Here is a 19,446-nt window from a genome sequence, read left to right as displayed (position 1 = left end):
TCTGCCTGACCATCCGTCTGTGGATGAAATGTTGTGCTGAGATTTACTTGAGTACCAAGACCTTTCTGAAAAGATTTCCAGAAATGAGAGGTAAAGAGAGGACCTCTATCTGAGATGATAGACAAGGGAACCCCATGCAACCTGACTATCTCATGGATGTAGAGTTTGGCATAGTCCTCTGCTGAATTTGTAGTCTTGACAGATAAGAAGTGAGCGGACTTAGTAACTCTGTCCACTATTACCCAAATGGAGTCATGCTGTTTACGAGTACGAGGTAAACCCGTAATGAAGTCCATGTTTATCACTTTCCACTTCCATGTAGGAATACTAATCTCTTGAGTCATACCTCCTGGTTTCTGATGTTCTACCTTAACTTGTTGATAATTAGGACACTTAGCCACAAAGTCTGCTATGTCCCTCTTCATGCCATTCCACCAAAAGACTTCCCATAAATCACGGTACATCTTAGTGGCACCTCGATGAATGGAATACCTAGAGTTATGAGCTTCTGTAAGGATCTGCTGCCTCAACTCACCCACATTAGGAATACATAAGCGACCTTGGTACCGAAGTACAGCATCTCCCCCTTGGGAGAAAACCTTAACTTTTTGCTTATGAACTGCACCTTTCAATTGAAGTAATACAGGATCACTATCTTGTTTTTCCTTAACCTCTGCTACCAATGAAGATTCTGATCCATTCTGAACTATCACCCCACTATCTTATGTGTCCGTAAGGCAAACTCCTAAGCAAGCAAGCTGGTGAACATCTTTGGCTAGCTCTTTCCTTTCTTTCTCAACATATGCTACACTACCCATGGACAACTTGTTGAGAGCATCATCCACTACATTGGCCTTGCCCGGATGGTAAAGCACATTCATGTCATAGTCTTTGAGAAATTCAAGCCATCTCCTCTAACGAAGATTCAACTCTTTCTGGGTCAACACATACTGGAGGCTCTTATGATTTGTGAACACATCAACATGCACACCATACAAGTAGTGTCTCCAAATCTTTAGGGCAAATACTACGACTGCAAGCTCGAGGTCATGAGTCGGGTAGTTTTTCTCATGAACCTTAAGCAGTCTATAAGCATAAGCTATGACCTTACCTCGCTGCATCAATACACAACCTAGGCCGACCCTGGATGCATCACAATATATTACATAACCGTCTGAACCATCTCGTAGAGTCAAGACCGGAGTTGTGGTCAACTTGGTCTTCAGTTTTGAGAAGCTTTTCTCCCACTCATCGGACCACTGGAATTTAACCTTTTTCTGACTCAACTTAGTCAGTGGGGAAGCTATGGATGAAAATCCTTTAACAAATCTCTGGTTATACCCGACCAAACCCAAGAAAATTTTGATATCTATTAGAGAGGTGGGTCTGGGCCAGTGTTGTACTGCATCAATTTTATGTGAGTCCACTCGGATCCCTTCGCTGGATACCACATGACCAAGGAAAGCTATAGACTGTAACCATAATTAAAAGTTGTTGAACTTAGCGAATAGCTAGCGATCTTTGAGAGTTTGAAGAACAACTCTCAAATGAGTCGCATGTTCCTCATCACTCCGAGAATAAATAAGGATATCGTCAATAAAGTCGATGACGAACAAATCCAAATACTTCATGAACACCATATTCATTAAGTCCATAAAAGTTGTAGGAGCATTTGTTAGTCCAAAAGACATAACTACAAATTCATAATGACCATACCAATTTCTAAAAGTTGTCTTCAGAATGTCACTATCTCTAACTCTAAGCTGATGATAGCCGGATCTGAGGTCTATCTTAGAAAAGCAACTAGCACCCTGAAGTTGGTCGACCAAGTCATCAATCTTGGGGATGGGATACTTATTCTTGATTGTGACTTTGTTCAACTGCCGATAGTCAATACACATTCTGAGACAACCATCTTTCTTTTTAACGAACAACACTAGAGCACCTCAGTGAGAGATACTAGGTCTGATGAAGCTCTTATCTAGAAGGTCTTTCAACTGCTCTTTCAATTCCTTAAGCTCGACTGGAGCTATTCTGTAAGGAGGAATCGAAATAGGCTAGGTATCTGGAATAAGATCTATTCCAAAGTCGATTTCCCTTTCGAGAGGAACTCTAGGAAGATCTTCTGGAAACACTTCTGGAAACTCATTTACTATTGGGACTAACTCAAGAGTTGGGGTTTCGGAGTTTAAATCCTTAACCCGAACAAGATCATAGATATATCCCTTGGAAATCATTTTTCTGGCCTTAAGGTAAGAAATGAATCACCCCATAGGCACTGGACTACTACCCTTCCACTCTAAGACTGTCTCATTTGGAAACTGAAATCGAACGATCCTAGTTCTACAATCGACTGAGGCATAACAGGAATGTAACTAGTCCATGCCTAGAATGATATCAAAATCTACCAATTTTAACTCTTCAAGATCTGCCGAGGTGATTTTTTGAGAGACTGTGATATGGCAATTTTTGTATACCCGTCTAGCTATAACTGGGTCACCAACTGAAGTAGAGACTGAGAAGGGTTCTAAGAGAGTTTCTGGACTCACACTGAAGTTGACTACTATATATGGAGTTACAAAAGATAGTGTAGCCCCTAGATCTAACAATGTATAAACATCCAAATGAAATACTCGTAATGTATCAGTGACAACATCAGAAGAATCTTCATGATCCTGGTGAGCCTGGAGAGCATACAACCTGTTCTGGCACTGACCGCCACCTATACCAGATGAAGCACCCTGCTGAGTTGGGTGACCTGCTGGTGCTGATGGAGCTGTAAACTGAGCCCTATGACCAGAATGACCACAACCAAAGCAGCATTCTTTGCCTGCAAGACACTCTCCTGGATGGTTCTTACCACACTTTGGGCAAGTTGGAAAAGCCATGTTACCTAAAGCACTCCCCTGAGACTTAGAGCCTGATGCCCTACCTTTTTGATCCTGTCGAAACTTGCGTATGGAGCACTAGTTGATGAAGGTGATGGGACTGTAAACCTCTGCTGAAACTGTGAGCGATTTCCACCGCCTGACTTTTGCTGTGATTATTCGTAGTTTCTTGTCCTGGACTTTTTGTTATCCTTAGCCAATTCCCTAAGCTTATCTCCCTCAACTTGCTGAACATGAGTCATTAGTCTGGAGATATCCATATCCCCTAGTAGCATAACATTCCTGCACTCAGTTTTCACCAGATCGGATACCCCAAACAAGAACTTACTCATTTGTGCCCTAAATCGGCTACCATGTGTTGAGCATACCTGGAGAGTTGGGTGAACTTCAGCTCGTATTCTTGGATCGACATATAGCCTTGCTTCAAATTTATAAACTCTTGTGCCTTAGCTTCTCTCAATTCCTGTCTAGGAAAGCTCTAGTAAAACAATCCCAAGTCACAAGAGCTGCATTTGTACCACTGTTATCTTTCCACAGAGTGAACCAGATATGAGCCACATCCTTAAGTTGGTAGAATGCCAACTCAACACTCTCAGTTCCATTCACTTGCATTACTCCAAGAATTTTCTTAACCGTATCAATAAAGTTCTGTGGGTCCTCACCAACCTTCGACCCTAGAAAATCAGGTGGATTCATCCGAACAAAGTCTCGAACCCTAGCTATAGCTGATCCACCATTACTGTTAATAGGAAATGGGACCTGCTGATTATTTTGATTGGCCACACTCTGAACCAAGAGCTGGATCGCATTCTAAAATTCTACATTCGTAACCTCATGGTTAAGGATTGGAGGAATTGCGTTAGCATTGCGTGCATTAGCATTCCGTGTGTTAGCTCTACGAGGAGACATGATTTGAAATGCATAACGACGAATTAAAAAAGAGAAGTTGGATCATACCCATGCACGATAAGAATAACAAAGAAAGTGAAATTTTACTTAAAACACTTCGTAGCCTCCCTCTCATAGATATGGTGCACTTCACACCCCTGAAAGAGACTCTACCTAGTGCGACTTTCAGACATCCTAGGACTCTTGAACCTAATGCTCTGATACCAAGTTTGTCATGCCCCGAAGCTACCCCTTGACGTACACGGGACCTAGGATCACGAGTGACTCCACGCTAACCCTGAGTCTGGCATATCATAAGCATACTAAAAATATTGAATAGGACAAATACTGTACGGAAGCTAAACAATAGATAACTTGAAAATGGGGAATACCCGACTAGTCTGAATGTATAAAACATACTAAGAGTTTAATAACACTGACAGATCAAACTTAACAAGGCAAGTTGATACTACTACTATGTCTGAAAAGCCTCTAACTGAGTTGAGTTGCTGGGACTTGCCCCCAGCTAACTCTAACAAAACTAAAAACTGAAAGTAAAGACTAAATTGAAAGCATGTCTATTGTCCTCGAAATATGAGGACTCACCACTGAAGCTGCTGAGTGCGGACCGAGAATTGAACTAAGTGCAATCTGGATGCTGAGTACCTGAACCTACATAAAAAAAGGATGTAGCGCAGAGTATGCATCAGTACTTTGAATGTACTAAGCATGCAGAATATAGATACTAAGCTGAACAAACATATATAAGTTGAAACAGCATAACTGAGCAATACTACAAACTGAGCAAAAATGTAAATATTGAAAAGATAACTGAAAAACTAAACTGAATATAATGACCAAGTACTAATCATGAACATGACATGCTAAACTGAATATTGAAGTATATATTGAAAACCTGATCAAATGCACTAAGAGTATGATTGTGGGAGCTACTATTAACCGACATAAAACCATGTGAGCTAAACATGGAGTCTGGTGTATACGCCCCATCGAGAAGGCCCAATATACCTTTCCTGGGGTATAAAGGCATGACTGACGTGATCACTAAATCTGATGCCCAAAAGAGGGGACTTATACTCCTACGGGGGCAAGTAGTTCTAGAACTATGAGGGTACGCTGAACCTAGTCCAACTCGGTGCTAAGTCTACTTCCAACTGAATATGTATATGACCAAAATGTAACTGAAATACTGAATAGCTCAAAATACTGACATGCTAACTGAGAATATAACATTTATATACTGATTATGTGACATTCGAAATCTGGAGCATGGTTTGCTGTTTAACTGACCTACCAAGTATATAATTCATGAACTAAGAGAATCTACACGAACTAGGGTTCTGAATTTTATACAGGGAGTTAAGCAATGTTTCCAAGAAAACATGATATATAGATTATGGATAATATAGCAACTGAAATCATAATAATTCTCCAAGATTTTACAAACCCTAGGTCTAAACAAGATATGTAGAATCAAGAAACTGATTGGATTCTAGGGACCTAGTAGATAAAAGGAACCCACTAGTAAAATCCCACATACCTGGTGACGAAATCTACGGAGAAATTCTTCGATTTCGGGGTTGAAACTGAAGAAAACATATTGCGTGTTCTTGAGAAAACTGGCACCTCTTTCTTCTCTTTTTGCTCTAAGTTTTGGTGATTTTTGGGTATAAAGGTTTTTGATAGGTTCTGACTAAATTATCAGGCTTAAACTGAGTAAAACGACGCAATTTAGGTATTAAATGACGTAGTTTAAAGGCCCAATGCATAGGGGAAAAGACCAAAACTACCCTAACTTAAAAGCTGACAAAGCCCTCGACGAACTTGATCGACGATCCATCCTGGCAGGGCGCTATTTGGCATTTGGGAATTGGTTTGAGGGCCACGATCCACAGACCCTGGACCACGGACTGTGGTTCCACCTACGATGCGTAGGGCCGACCATAGATCGTGGTTCTTCCTGGGATTTCAGGGTGGCCAACCACGGACCCTACCTACGGTCCGTGGTCCAGACCACGGGACGTGGTTTGGCCTCTGTCGGTGGCACCTGTAAGTTTTGAAAATCGGCATTTTGGTCTTTCTCGAATCCAGGGTGTTACACAAATGCTCTGGCGTGGATAAGTGAACCACTCAGTTGCTGCCAACTAACTAAAATAAATATACCTAGATTATTTTAAAAATAACAAAATAAATTTTATATATATATATAAGAGAACCCTAGGCCCGCCTACGTGGCGCTACCACAAAATCAGGGATTCCCTTTTAATTTATTTATTTCCAAAATTAGCCTTCCCCTTTCACAGCTTTTATGAAAAATTGCGACTTTTATGAAAAATTGTGACTTTTATGAAAAATTGTGACTTTTATGAAAAATTGTGACTTTTATGAAAAATTGTGACTTTTATGAAAAATTGTGACTTTTATGAAAAATTGTGACTTTTATGAAAAATTGTGACTTTTATGAAAAATTGTGACTTTTATGAAAAATTGTGACTTTTATGAAAAATTGTGACTTTTATGAAAAATTGTGACTTTTATGAAAAATTGTGACTTTTATGAAAAGTTGTGACTTTTATGAAGAGTTGTGACTTTTATGAAAGATTGTGACCTTTCCGAAGAGTTGCAACTTTTCCAAATAGTTGTGACTTTTTTGATAAGGCACAATAAATATTTGTTCACACTATCCTTTGTTGTCTATAAATAGAGAGATTTCCTCTCATTTTAAAACAACGAAAATTTTGAACTTCTTCTTCGTTTGCAAAGTTAAATATTCATGTACTTTGCTCCTGCTGAGTGGCTCATTGACACCATTATTTTTGTATCAATACAGTGATGAATAAAATCGTTCTATGCTTAGAGGATTTATTCCTTTAAACCTCGGGTACTAGAGGAGAATAATTATTGTGTATTCAGTGGGCTCGATTTTTTCCTTTTTGTTTCATTCTATTGTTACATATCCTGGTATGTATTTTTAGAGTCATTAGTTTATGTTTATGTTATTAAGGATAAATAATAAGATGTTATAATTTTCTTTTTCCTTTACATTATTAATGTTCGTTACTACGTAATCTTATATGTAAGATAGTATAGTGTTTTAGTTTTAATGACCGATAGAATTTAAGTATTATGATAATAAATTCCTGTGCGAGTAATATTACTAGTTATAATATAGAATAAGGTGAAAGTGAAAACAAATTCATTTTTGGGGAAAATTTTTTACTACACTTCAACTCTTTCTTCTTAAAAAAAAACCCTAATCTAAATTTCTAAAATTCATGCCTCTTATATTCAAATCACAGAAAAAATTGATCAAAATATGTGCAGAAATTTCATATACTTGAACGATTACCTATTCTTCTTCCTTAATTTAGTCAAGGTATCAAGGTTCAACACTTTACAAACAAGAATTGCATATTGTTGGTCAGATGTTCAAGCCAATATGGGAATCACTGGAGGAAACTAACGTTTTTGCTGCAGAATTATTTCAAAGCAGCCCATAGATATAGGAAGACATGAAAATCAATTCACTTTTTCTTTTTTTCTTTAGTTTGAAGTGTCTTTGTGCTTTAAGTTGTCAAATACTTAATGAAAAAAAGGATGCTTTCTGTATTATGATTGTCATAGTGAGTAGCGAAATTACAATTACGAATTTTCGGAGGCTAAAAAATAAACATAGAGTGCTAAAAATTATTAAGTAAAATGGTGCACTTAAACTGTTTGATAAAATGTCTAAATGAAATTTTCAAAGATTTTTGTCAAGTTTGAGTAACAATATGATACATAATCAAAATTTAAGGGGGCCCTTAAGTGTGGATCGAAGTCGTTGATTAAGAGTCTTCGGATTGCGTTCGATTTTTACAAGTGTATACTCACCCCATCTTGCTTACAATAGATATAGGGAAAAATAAAAAAAACTTCATTATAGCTTTTTTTCACAATAACAAAAAATAATTAAATGTCACTTGCAATTTGTGTATTTTGCAATGAACAACAAATAATGCAAAAAAAGAGAGGGGAAAATGTTGAAAAAATTAGAATGAGAATAAAGTGAAATTTGATTTAAAAAATTAAACTATATATATAAAAGGATTGATTAAGGATTTAATAGTCTTTTCAATGTTTTTTTTTAACTGTTGGGGCCCTTGAATTGTACCTCTGACGCCACGCATTTTGCCAGGTAGGATTTGAGTATTTTTTTGTTTAAGTTTTGGATAGTTAAAGTGTCTACCTGTGCAGTGACAAAGTTAAAGGTCAAATTTATAATTTGAAGCCAAGTTAAGGGTCCAATTTATGTATTATGCCAATCATTTACTATGGGTGTTTTAGCTCTCACTATCAAGAGGAACATTATCATAACAATTCAAGCTCGAAAATTCTTATTAAATTTGAGAAAATTACTAATAATTAATTAGATTATAATTTAGTATAGGGACAAAATGATAATCTAACTTTTGCCAAATATTCGTTCACTTTTAGTATAACTAATTTCTCGTCACGTGCGTTACACATACTGCTTCTACTTCTGAATAACAACAAAAACTTGGTAAACATATTTTTAAAATTACCAAATTTAAACTACAAAATAAAGTTTAAGGTCTTGAAAAGATGAATTTGATAAATCCTCGGATAGTAACTTGGGGTAGTATAGCTCAAAATGATTAGAAAAGTCATACATATAAACAGTGGCGGAGCCAAATGTATTCAAATTATTTTATATGTATATACTATATATTGACTCATTTTGGTTTCTTTTTTAGTTTACTCTTAATTAGTAAAAATTTCCGTCCAACACTCTATATTACTGTTTCTCGAAGAACATTATAACAAATGTGACATCTTACACTTTGTTTGGATGGTGGTTACATCTTGATCAACTATCAAACATGAAATTACACTTTAATTTTTTAAGCCTTTCAAGTTAAATTGAAAAATGAAGAGACATGTGATTTTAGATTATTCTTTTAGCTAATTCAAATGAAATTTTAAAAATAAATCATTCTAGTTTTGATAAATTCATAATGTTGAAAAATGTTCAGAATAATCTTTTCGATATACACGAAAAAATTAATTCTATTTCAATTTTGCTTTCTTGAAAATAAAAAATCTTACAGTAATTTGGTACAGAGAAAAATAATTAAAAAGACATGCTAATTAATTAAGAAGTCAAACTATAATAATTACAGTAATTTGCTACAGAGAACAAATATTAAGGGAGAAAAATAACTAAAAAGTAGTAACTTTGTAAGAAGAAAAAAAAGAGATATGCTACAAAGAGAGAATGGAGAAAAAATTGTTTTTAATTCAAAAATAATAATTTAATTTAAACTTATCAATTCTATAATCTGCAATCTTTTTGTCTAGTATAAATTTTATCAAAGTTTATTTTGTACCCACCCTGCCCCACCCCGCAACCGCATAAGTTCAAACCTACCTCACCCCAACCAATACCCATTCCACTACATTGTCATTCCTATTTCTCATTGATTTTCATTAGGTTTGATTGGTGATAATTGGACTCTATAAATTACTTTTGGCTGTGTTCTCTTAGCCCCATGTTTTTGTCCCTTTCAACTACTTTACAATAACCCAATAGTCAAGGTAGATGATACATCATATGGTTGCAGAATTGATGTATTCATTATGTTTCAATATAAGTATTCTAGTTTATTTGAGCATGAAGTTTAAAAATTAAAAAAAGATTTTTAAATTTTATGATCTTAAATTAAATATGTGTGTACTTTCTTAAATTTTATGAAATCTTTACTTAATATTTCTATTAAGTTAAAAAATTAGACATTTGTAGCTCTTGCTAACACACTATTACTATATCAATATTTATATATTTATTATTATCAAGGTATGTGGTCCCCACCAAACTATAGGTCAACTCTTTTCCCCACTTTGTAAAATAGGAATAATACATAAACAATTCTTAGCACACGTTAGAACTTGAGTACTATATATGCTTAGAGTAATTATTTAAGGGAAAATTGTATATAATAGCAAATTATTAATTCAAATTAAATTTTATAAACATAGTTTGATTTTATTGTACCACATAGCAAATTGTTGCTATTTCGCCTCTCTCCTGGTGAATCTCGCTCACCACTCTCGTTCTTTCTCTCGCCTCTCTCGCTTTTTATACAAACACAAATGTATAAAATGTGTTTGTGTTTGTATAAAGCGAGAGAAAATTATATATGTACATATATTTTCGTTCCCCTCTCTCCCCTCTCCTAGATCTCGCTCGCCACTTTCCTAGATCTCGCTCGCCAGTCTCTCCCTCGCCTCTCTCACTTATACAAACAGAAATGTATAAATTGCGTTTCTATTTGTATAAAGCGAGAGAAAATTGTATATACACATGCAAATACATATATCTTCGTCCTATACACTTATAATTATACAATACAAATATTTCCCTGCCCAGTTCTCTTTTGTCTTTCTCTCTTTCTCGCTTTATACAAACACAGATTATACAATTGATCTTTTGTATATGTATACCGAAACAGAAACAGATTATATACAACTGCTTCCTTTTGTATATGTATAGAGAAATAAACATATTTATGTTTATTATGGAGCGCAATTATGCAAACTATAACTATAACATACAAATATGATTTTTGTGTCTGCTATATGTGAATGTTGCTCTTTATTTAATCCTACATCATAACTCCACGTTATTGCCTCTATACCAAAAAGTCAATATTTGCCCAAAAACCATCAATTTTTTCCAACCTGCCCAATAAAGCTCGAGACAATCCTCCTAATTTGAAAAGTCTACATATATCATGTTTTTATTGGTTTATATCATGTATTTGTTGTAAATAACAAATACAAATAAATTTTCACCTGATCTGGGTATGCGTGGTAATAATTTACTATGGGGTGTTTTAGCTTTCACTATCAAGAAGAACTTTATCAGAATGATTAAAGCTTGAATACTCTAATTAAATACTTGAAAATTATATATCTTTTTTTTTTATAAAGAAAAAGATGTTGCATATATAGCAAAACAACTACGAGGGAAAACTTGTAATCATTTCACCGTACCTCATGATGTTATCAAATTCCCAACTTCTTGACATGTTTTCCTATAGCTGTTAGCTGTACACTGTAGAAAACTATTCTTGTTTGCAAATTACTCTTAGCATTCAACAGGTAAAGTAAAGCTCTTAACAAACACTATTTGAAGATATATCTTGTTAAAGAATCATTTTGTGTTTCCTTGTTTTGCTTTGCAGATTTCAGAAATGGAGATTGGCTTAGCAGTTGGAGGTGTTGGAAAAGCAAATTGGCCGCCTTGGCTTAAAGGAGCATTTTGGTTCGACTAAACAAGAAACTAGAACACCTTCAACTTCTTTGGTTGATGATTCTGATATCTTTGGAAGGCGGAATGATATAGAGAATTTGATTGGCCGTTTAGTGTCTGAAGATGCAAATGGAAAAAATCTGGCTGTGGTTCATCCTTCTGTTTAGTCCATCAATCAGCTTCCTTGTGCCCCATTTTTCTACAATAGCGGCACTGAATATTGCTCTTGAATTGCCGGTGCTCACCACCAAACTGAGCTCGTCCTCTACCATGACCTCGTCCACGAAAACTACCTGTGCCTCCAAATCCTCTGGCATTTGAAACTTCTGATTTGCCTTTGAAAGAAGACTCCCCCTTAATCTGAAATGCCTTCTCTTCGCCCTTTTCTTGAGAAGCATTCAGTCTATCCTTATGAGCTTGCAATGAACTCATTGATTCATCAAAACCATAATTAGATAAATCACGGGACTCCTCAGTAGCAGCTACAACATGATCAAATCTTTTATTAAGACTTCTCAAAACTTTAGAAACTATAGTTTCATCAGTAATTTTGTCACCGTATGTATTCATATGATTAACAATTGCACTCACCCAAGATAAGTAACCTTGCACATATTCACTACTTTTCATAGATGAATTTTCGAAATCACGTCAGAGTGATTGGAGTTTAACAGGAATTACCATTGTCGAGCCGTGGAATTCTTTTTTCAGAATATCCCATGCCTGCTTGATATTTCTGCAACATCAATTCTGGAAAAAATTGAGTCATGCATCGCTTGCTGGATGTAAAACAGAGCCTTGGAGTCCTTCTTTTTGTTCTCCCGCAACCTTTGTGCTTCATCTTCCACAGCATAGCCCTTCTCCACCAAATCCCACAATTCTTGAAACTTGAACAAAGTTTTCATCTTTATGCTCAAAAATTCATATTTATGCCCATTAAAGATGGGCATTAGTTGTTGAGATGTGGTAGATGCTCCATTGGTAGCCATTCTTTACTCTCAATTGTCACTTTCTTCTTGCTACTGATTTGCTCTCAGTTTGACCTAACTTGGCTCTTGATACCAATTTTGTTGGAGAATAAAGAAAGAAGAAACAACGTATCAAAAGATAAAAGAAGAGTTGCAAAGAACTTTCATGTTATATTTCTCATATCTTAAAGAAAATACATAGGACACTTTAAATAGGAATTAAGACTCAACCACCTAAGAGAAACATGACCCACTAACTTAATCACAACCTTATCCACTAAGCTAAATATTAGCAACTAACAGAAGATATGCTTTGACTCAATTAGGACTCCTAACCAACGTGTTAATGTGCCAACTAAATGTTATCTCCTGTATTCAGATTAGCAAACCAGAAATAATAAAGGATGAAAAGAAAAAACAAAGAACTATTCGAGTCCATAGAACCCATTGTGTGTCCTTAAGAAATTTAATCCCCTCAAGTACCCGAGGTTGCAGATTAATTCCTCTTAAGATAAAACGGATAAACCATTAAAGAAGTAGCGGTACCTCAAACTTCGATAATTTCAACGAACTCAAAATGACAGCAACGAATCACACACATAGACACGATCGATCAATTTTGTTTTGTAAGAAATGTATGCAAAAGAAGGGAAGAATTCAATGCAGAAAAATGAGAGAAAGCATCTCTATTTATAGCCAACAAAGGGTAAAGGTCACAACTTTTTGGAAAGAAGACAACCTTTCAGAAAGGTCACAACACTATGGAAAAGGCACTTTGAACTTTCCGTAGTGAACATATATCGGATATACTCGGTCAATCGGTAGATTTGATATCTTTGAACCGTCGAGCTTTGGTGTATACCTAGACAACATAAGTCACACAATCAACCCTTGAACTGTTTTTGGTTCTCATTGTTTTGTTCGTTTCAGCCATGAACACGTCTTGGTTTATAAGTGCGTAGAGAACTGGCCTTATCGGATTCTCCTTGAAGCGGCTTACACTTCACACTTACATAGGTGATTTCTAAATGTGTTATCCCGTAGATACACCATTTGATATACCATGTATCAAACTTAGAAATCATTAAAAAGTCTTAATGCCTTTATCCTTGTTACTGAACATTGTCTTATCATGAGAATGGACCATAAAAAATATTTTGACAATGTGGAACCATCATTGATGACTTTGTTTGATCTCCTTGAACCTAGTTCTTGGGATCTCCAGTCGTCTAGGTAGAGTTACTGCCACAATGGCTTGTTCTCGGCAATAGTCCCATTCTCTTTGATAATTTATCAACTCCCTCTTTAGTTAGGCCTTTTGTAAGTGGATCCGACACATTATCCTTTGACTTTACATAGTCAATTATGATAATTCCACTAGAGAGTAGTTCTCTAACGATATTATGTCTACGTCATATATGACGAGGCTTTTCATTATACACCATGCTCCATGCCCTACCTATTGCAAATTAACTCTCACAGTGTATGCATACATGAGCTAAAGGTTTGGGCCAAAAAACTTTCAAGAAATTTTGGAGTCATTCAACTTCTTCACCAGTCTTATCTAGAGTGATAAACTCAGATTTCATAGTAGAGAGAGCGATACATTTCTGTTTGGAATATTTCCAAGAGACTGATCCTCCACCAAGAGTAAATACATATCCACTCGTGGATTTTTACTTTATTTGACCTGGTGATTCAATTTGCATCACTATATTCTTCCAATAATGTTGAATATTAGTTATAATGCAAAGCAATAGTTTTTTTAAAGTATGTTTTAAATACTCCAAAACTCTTTTCATTGTCATCCAATGAGTTTGATTGAGATTACTCGTGAACCGACTCAGTTTACTAATAGCACATGCTATATCTGATCGCGTACACATCATGATATATATATATATCATACTTCTTAATACTCTGGCACAATCCAATTGTGAGTCCTTTTTGCCTTTATTCTTTTGAAGTACAAATCTCACATTTATTGGAGTTTTGACAATATTGAAATCCGAATGCTTGAATTTGTCAAGTACCTTTTCAATCACATCAGTAACTTCAATGTCTTTCATATCGAAGTTACTTTCTAGCATATGCTTAGTAGCATTTATGTCAGAAATGTCTCTTTTGATGATCAACATGTCATCAACATAAAACAAACAATGACCTTGTGATTTGGAGTGTCTTTAATGTAAAATCACTTATCACATTCATTAATCTTGAATTCATTTGTCAACATAGTTTGGTCAAACTTTGCATGTCATTATTGGGCGCTTGTTTTTAGTCCACAAAGTGACTTAACAAGTTTACAGACTTTCTTTTCTTTACCAGGAACCACAAAGCCCTCGGATTGTTTCATGTAAATTTCTTCCTCCAATTTTAAATTTTTTTTAAAAATGTTTTCACATCCATTTTGACGAATTTGAAGGCCATATACCGCAATTAGCGCAATTAACATCTGAATTGATGTAATCCTAGTTAGTGGCTATTATGTGTCAAAATAATCAAGACTTTCTTATTGTCTAAAGCCTATGACAACAAGTCTTACTTTGTATTTTCCAATAGTTTCATCAACTTTCTTTTCCTTTTGTAGATCCACTTTGAACCCAAAGGTTTATTTCTTGGAGGAAGATCAACCAACTCTCAAGTGTGGTTGATCAAGATTGAATTTATCCTACTATTGCCAGCCTCTTTTCAAAAAGGATGAGTCCATAGAAGACATATCTTCTTCGACTATATGGACTCATTTTCAAGAAGGAATGTTACAAAATCAAACCTAGAGGAAGTAATTTGTCCATTGACATTTACTACGCTTCTGAATCTCTTTATTAAGTACATTCTCCTTTGGTTATTTCCAAGGTCATTTAGACCCTTCACTGGACTATCCGACGGTTCGGACTTATGAACCATAACTCAACATGCTTTACTCATTGTAGCATATCCAATGAACATACAATCCAAAGTCTTAGGTCCTATTTTGACCCGTTTGGGAATAGTTTCCTCATTTCCATTTCTCATATGGAATAGACTATATTGGAAATTGTTATATCACTATCTTTCAAGATTTATTGCTTGTATATACTTTAAGGGATGACAAACAATTGTCTATCAGGATATAACAAAGCCTGAACAAACACAACTTTTGTTGCTCCCTTTCTTAACAATTTTTTTTTATTTGTTACTCCCTTTACTAACAAACAAAACTTTTTGTTTCTCTCTTTCTGAACAGACAAATTTTTTTTATTCTCTTTTGCTATAATGATAGCACCCCTACAAATCTTGTGGTAAACCTGAACTTATAAGTAGGACATTCAACATTTCCTTTAAAGTTCAGTTTTTTCTGTCAACAATTTCATTAGATTGAGGTGAGTATGTGCATTAATTTAATGGATTATTCCATTTTCCAAATATATTTCTGCAAAAGAAGATTTATATTCTCCACATCTACCACTTCTAATCATGACAATCTTTTTATCCAACTGATTTTCAACTTCAGTTTTATATTGCCTATATATTTCTAGTGCTTCATCCTTATTATTCAGCAAATAGACATAACAGTATCTAGTGCAATTGTCAATAAAATTTATGAAACACTTTTCCCACCACGAGATGGTGTTGACTTCATATCACAAATGTCAGTGTAAATCAATTCTAAGGGATTAAAATTCCTTTCAACAACACATACTTGACATTTTGATTTATTGCACTAGAAGTTAGGCAAAACTTCTAAGTTGATCAGTTTTTGCAAGGTTTTGTAATTGACATGTCCCAAATGTTCATGTCACAAACAATTTGATTCAAGCAAGTAAGAACAAACAAAAATACTTGGTTGAAAAGACCTTTCGTGAGGTAACCTTTTTCTACAAATAATATTTTGTTCTTTACTTTTTATAACTTTGTCAAATACAAACACAGTTTTAGAGTCAGCACCTTGCCAAATGTCCTTTTCAGAAAGACATTTCCATAACATTCAATTTGTTATAGAATTGCTCATGACCATAGTCTCATCGGTCCAATAAGGGGAATATGACCCAAATATTTGTTTTACGCCACAACCATAACAAATCACTTTTCACCAATATTCATGTCTATACATATAGATTTATTTTAATAGACATATCTTTTCATGAAAAATCACAATATTTTAAGTGACACTTTTTCATTAAAGAATACAATTCTTTTGAACGAGTGATATAATTTTGTGATTTTTTACTAGTCATATCATATACTAGTAAAGAGAGACTCAACGACCACAATATCAAATATACTCCAAGAATTTTGTGGGTCTAACATAATACAAGAATGTCATTAAATTTCATATCTTGTACTTTCAAATTTAAATTAGATTGTGAAGTCTAAATTTTTGTCTTTAATCACAAGTAAAGAACCCCCACATTTTAAATATGTTCTCAAAAATATTTTTCAAGTATTTGAAATTATTTTTCACATATAAAATCTCATGCTTTCATATTGTATACCATCAAAATACACATTGGCAACACGAAGCCTTCTTTTGGAGATTTAATCCATATAAACACCTATTGCACGCACAAAAATCACTAATTTTATGTCACTAGTATTTTTTTTCCTTTCTGTCACAATTAGACAGATCACTTAGTATTTAGAATACTAACAATAAAGATTCAATCTTTATACAACTTGTTTCTAGTTTAACGATGAAATTTTTATATTCTTGTAATCGTTAACCAAATGAACCTTGAATTCTGATAAAGTTTTTATATTCTTCGAATCAGTTTCACATTCAGACAGAGTAGTAAACCAAAAAGGTTTAAATCTCCACAAACCTCAAATACAACATTGTTTCTAGCTAACGATGAAGATTTTATCTTTTTCAAATCATTTAGCCTTAATATTCCCGATGAAGATTTTGTACTCTTCAAGTCAGAATATTCATTCGAACAGAGTATTTAACAAATTGGTGAAGTTTCTATATTCTTCAAACTAATGCACAATCTGATTTGTTTGTGAAGTTTTTATATTCTTCAAACCAAAGAAGTAAAAAATCAGAGGATTTTAGTCTCCAAAAGTCAGACACAATCAAATTTCACATGGAGTAGAAACTACAAAAGTTTTTTGTTTCCTCCTCTAAACAGAATACATATTAATAGTAATAAATATATATTCTGAGATGATCACATAATGACCATCTATCTTAACATTTATAAAATAAATCTCATAACTTATGAAGGATAGAAAAAATAATAATCAAGGGAAATAAAGATAAAACTTGATTTACCCCCATTGAATCATATTCTATTTGTCAGCAATGATTCCATGCAAGTCACTTTTCTTGCTAATTTTTTCTTTCTTTCCCAGTTTCCGTCATATTCCAATTTTCCTAAGAAGACATTGAATTTCAACAAGAAACTAAACTCATGTTCAGATATTGTTAGGAGACAACATCTGTTCATTTACTTCTTCTCATAGTTATATAAAACCAAGAAAATAGGGGAAAAAAATTAATTGCATATCTTAACCGTTATGCACAAAATAACTTTTCTTATTGAAAAGAAAATTGAAGGGGTGCAATGCTTCAATGCACTTGGGAAGAAATAAAATAATCTTACTCATCCAAGGAAACTTATTACAAAAATATACTTGAACATATTAAAGTAGTACTAATTCATCCCAAATCTCTTTTATCATATGATAAAATAATTCTCTTTTTCTCCTTTTTTTCCAACAAAAGAACACAGAAAATAAAAGTAATTTTCTTACCACAGAAAATACCATCAATACTAAATTTACTTAAGCTTGTTATCTCCTGTATTCAGATTAGCAAACCAAAAATAATAAAAGATGAAAAGAAAAACAAAGAACTATCCGAGTTCCACAGAACCCACTGTGTGTCCTTAAGAAATTTAATTCCCTCAAGTACCCGAGATTGCAGATTAATTTCTCCCAAGATAAAACGGATACACTGTGTGTCCTTAAGAAATTTAATCCCCTCAAGTACCCGAGGTTGCAGATTAATTCCTCCCAAGATAAAACGGATTAACCATTAAAGAAGTAGCGGTACCTCAAACTTCGATAATTTCAACGAACTCAAAAAGACAGCAACGAATCACACACAGACACGATCGATCGATTTTGTTTTGTAAGAAATGTATGCAAAAGAAGGGAAGAATTCAATGCAGAAAAATGAGAGAAAAGCCTCTCTATTTATAGCCAACAAAGGGTAAAGGTCACAACTCTTAGGAAAGAAGACAACCTTTCAGAAAGGTCACAACACTTTGGAAAAGGCACAACCTTTCAAATGGTCACAACCCTTTTGAAAGGACACAACCTTTCATAAAAGTCACAACCCTTCGACATAGTCACAACCTTTCAGGAGAGTCACAACCCTTCATTTCCTGTTCACATCTTTAAAACCCAACACTAAATAGGAACCTCTAATTACATTTGAATCAATATTCAACACTCGGTACCTTTCATGAAGCGTTCATAGTTCTAATTGGTTTTGTAAATTTTGAGAAGTTGAACAGCTGTCATAACAACATTTTGTTTTGATAACTTCATAACAAGCTCTAATTCTTGCTAGGATTCTTGGACGGCGTTTAAACCTAGATAATATGAAGGTTAGGATACATGTCACTATGTCTCTTTGTTTCGTTACTAACTCAATTAGCTTCAGAAACCTTGATGCATTTGCAAATCCATTTTCAGATTGAAAGCTTCTATCCCGAAGAAATGGGACCAGCTATGATGCCCCTGAAAGACTTTCTAGTTAATGGCCTTCCCTTATGTAACATCCGGCAATGTTAGATAATTGAAGAGGCTTAGAATTGGAATTTTTCATTTTTGGAAAGAATTTTAAAGTTTTGGAAATTTTGCTAAGTATGGAAATCAGTGAATTTTGGCCAACTTTGAGCAGTCGTAACTCCTAGCTCAGGATGATTTAGGAGTATTTACAGTTATGGTTGCAATCTTGTGGAATGGTCTTTCCAACGCCACCGAGTTTTCTCAATTCCGAGTTCGTAGGAGTGAGTTATGGCCTTTGAAAGTTGGGCAGTTGGTAGGGGATCCGCCCGAAAATTTAAGGGCATTTTGGTCTTTTACACAAATCAATTCTTTTGGGGTTATATTAATGAGTTAGGCTTCTTGTGGATCATTTTAGTTCTATTTTAAAAGAGTAAGAGTTAGGGTTCTTGAGTGAAGAAGAGGGGAAGAGAGAAAGAAGAGAAGAAGAAGAGGGAATCAAGGAGCTTCCGTCAAAGATCGTCGTGAAAATCGTCGGGGATGATCCCTATTAAGGTATGTGAGTTCTTTGTGTGGGTTGATCCTTTCCCCCACACATCAAGCTCATTTTTATGATTTGAGAAAGGATTAGTGTTGTTTGGAGTTGTTG

General features: G+C 34.7%; 1 protein-coding gene and 1 pseudogene across 1 annotated transcript in view; one reads left to right on the top strand and one right to left on the bottom strand.

Annotated features, from left to right (window-relative positions):
• Positions 1–2,888, bottom strand: part of LOC102593278 (apoptosis-inducing factor 2-like) — a 7,664-nt pseudogene extending 4,776 nt beyond the window's left edge.
• The window catches only part of LOC102593603 (F-box/kelch-repeat protein At3g23880-like), a 69,192-nt gene that overhangs the window by 19,741 nt on the left and 30,005 nt on the right, over positions 1–19,446 (top strand). The gene's annotated exons all lie outside the window — the stretch shown is intronic.

This window comes from Solanum tuberosum, unplaced genomic scaffold (assembly GCF_000226075.1).
Source record: "Solanum tuberosum cultivar DM 1-3 516 R44 unplaced genomic scaffold, SolTub_3.0 scf00229, whole genome shotgun sequence".
Lineage (NCBI taxonomy): Eukaryota > Viridiplantae > Streptophyta > Magnoliopsida > Solanales > Solanaceae > Solanum > Solanum tuberosum.
This window is presented reverse-complemented; position numbering and strand designations above follow the sequence as displayed.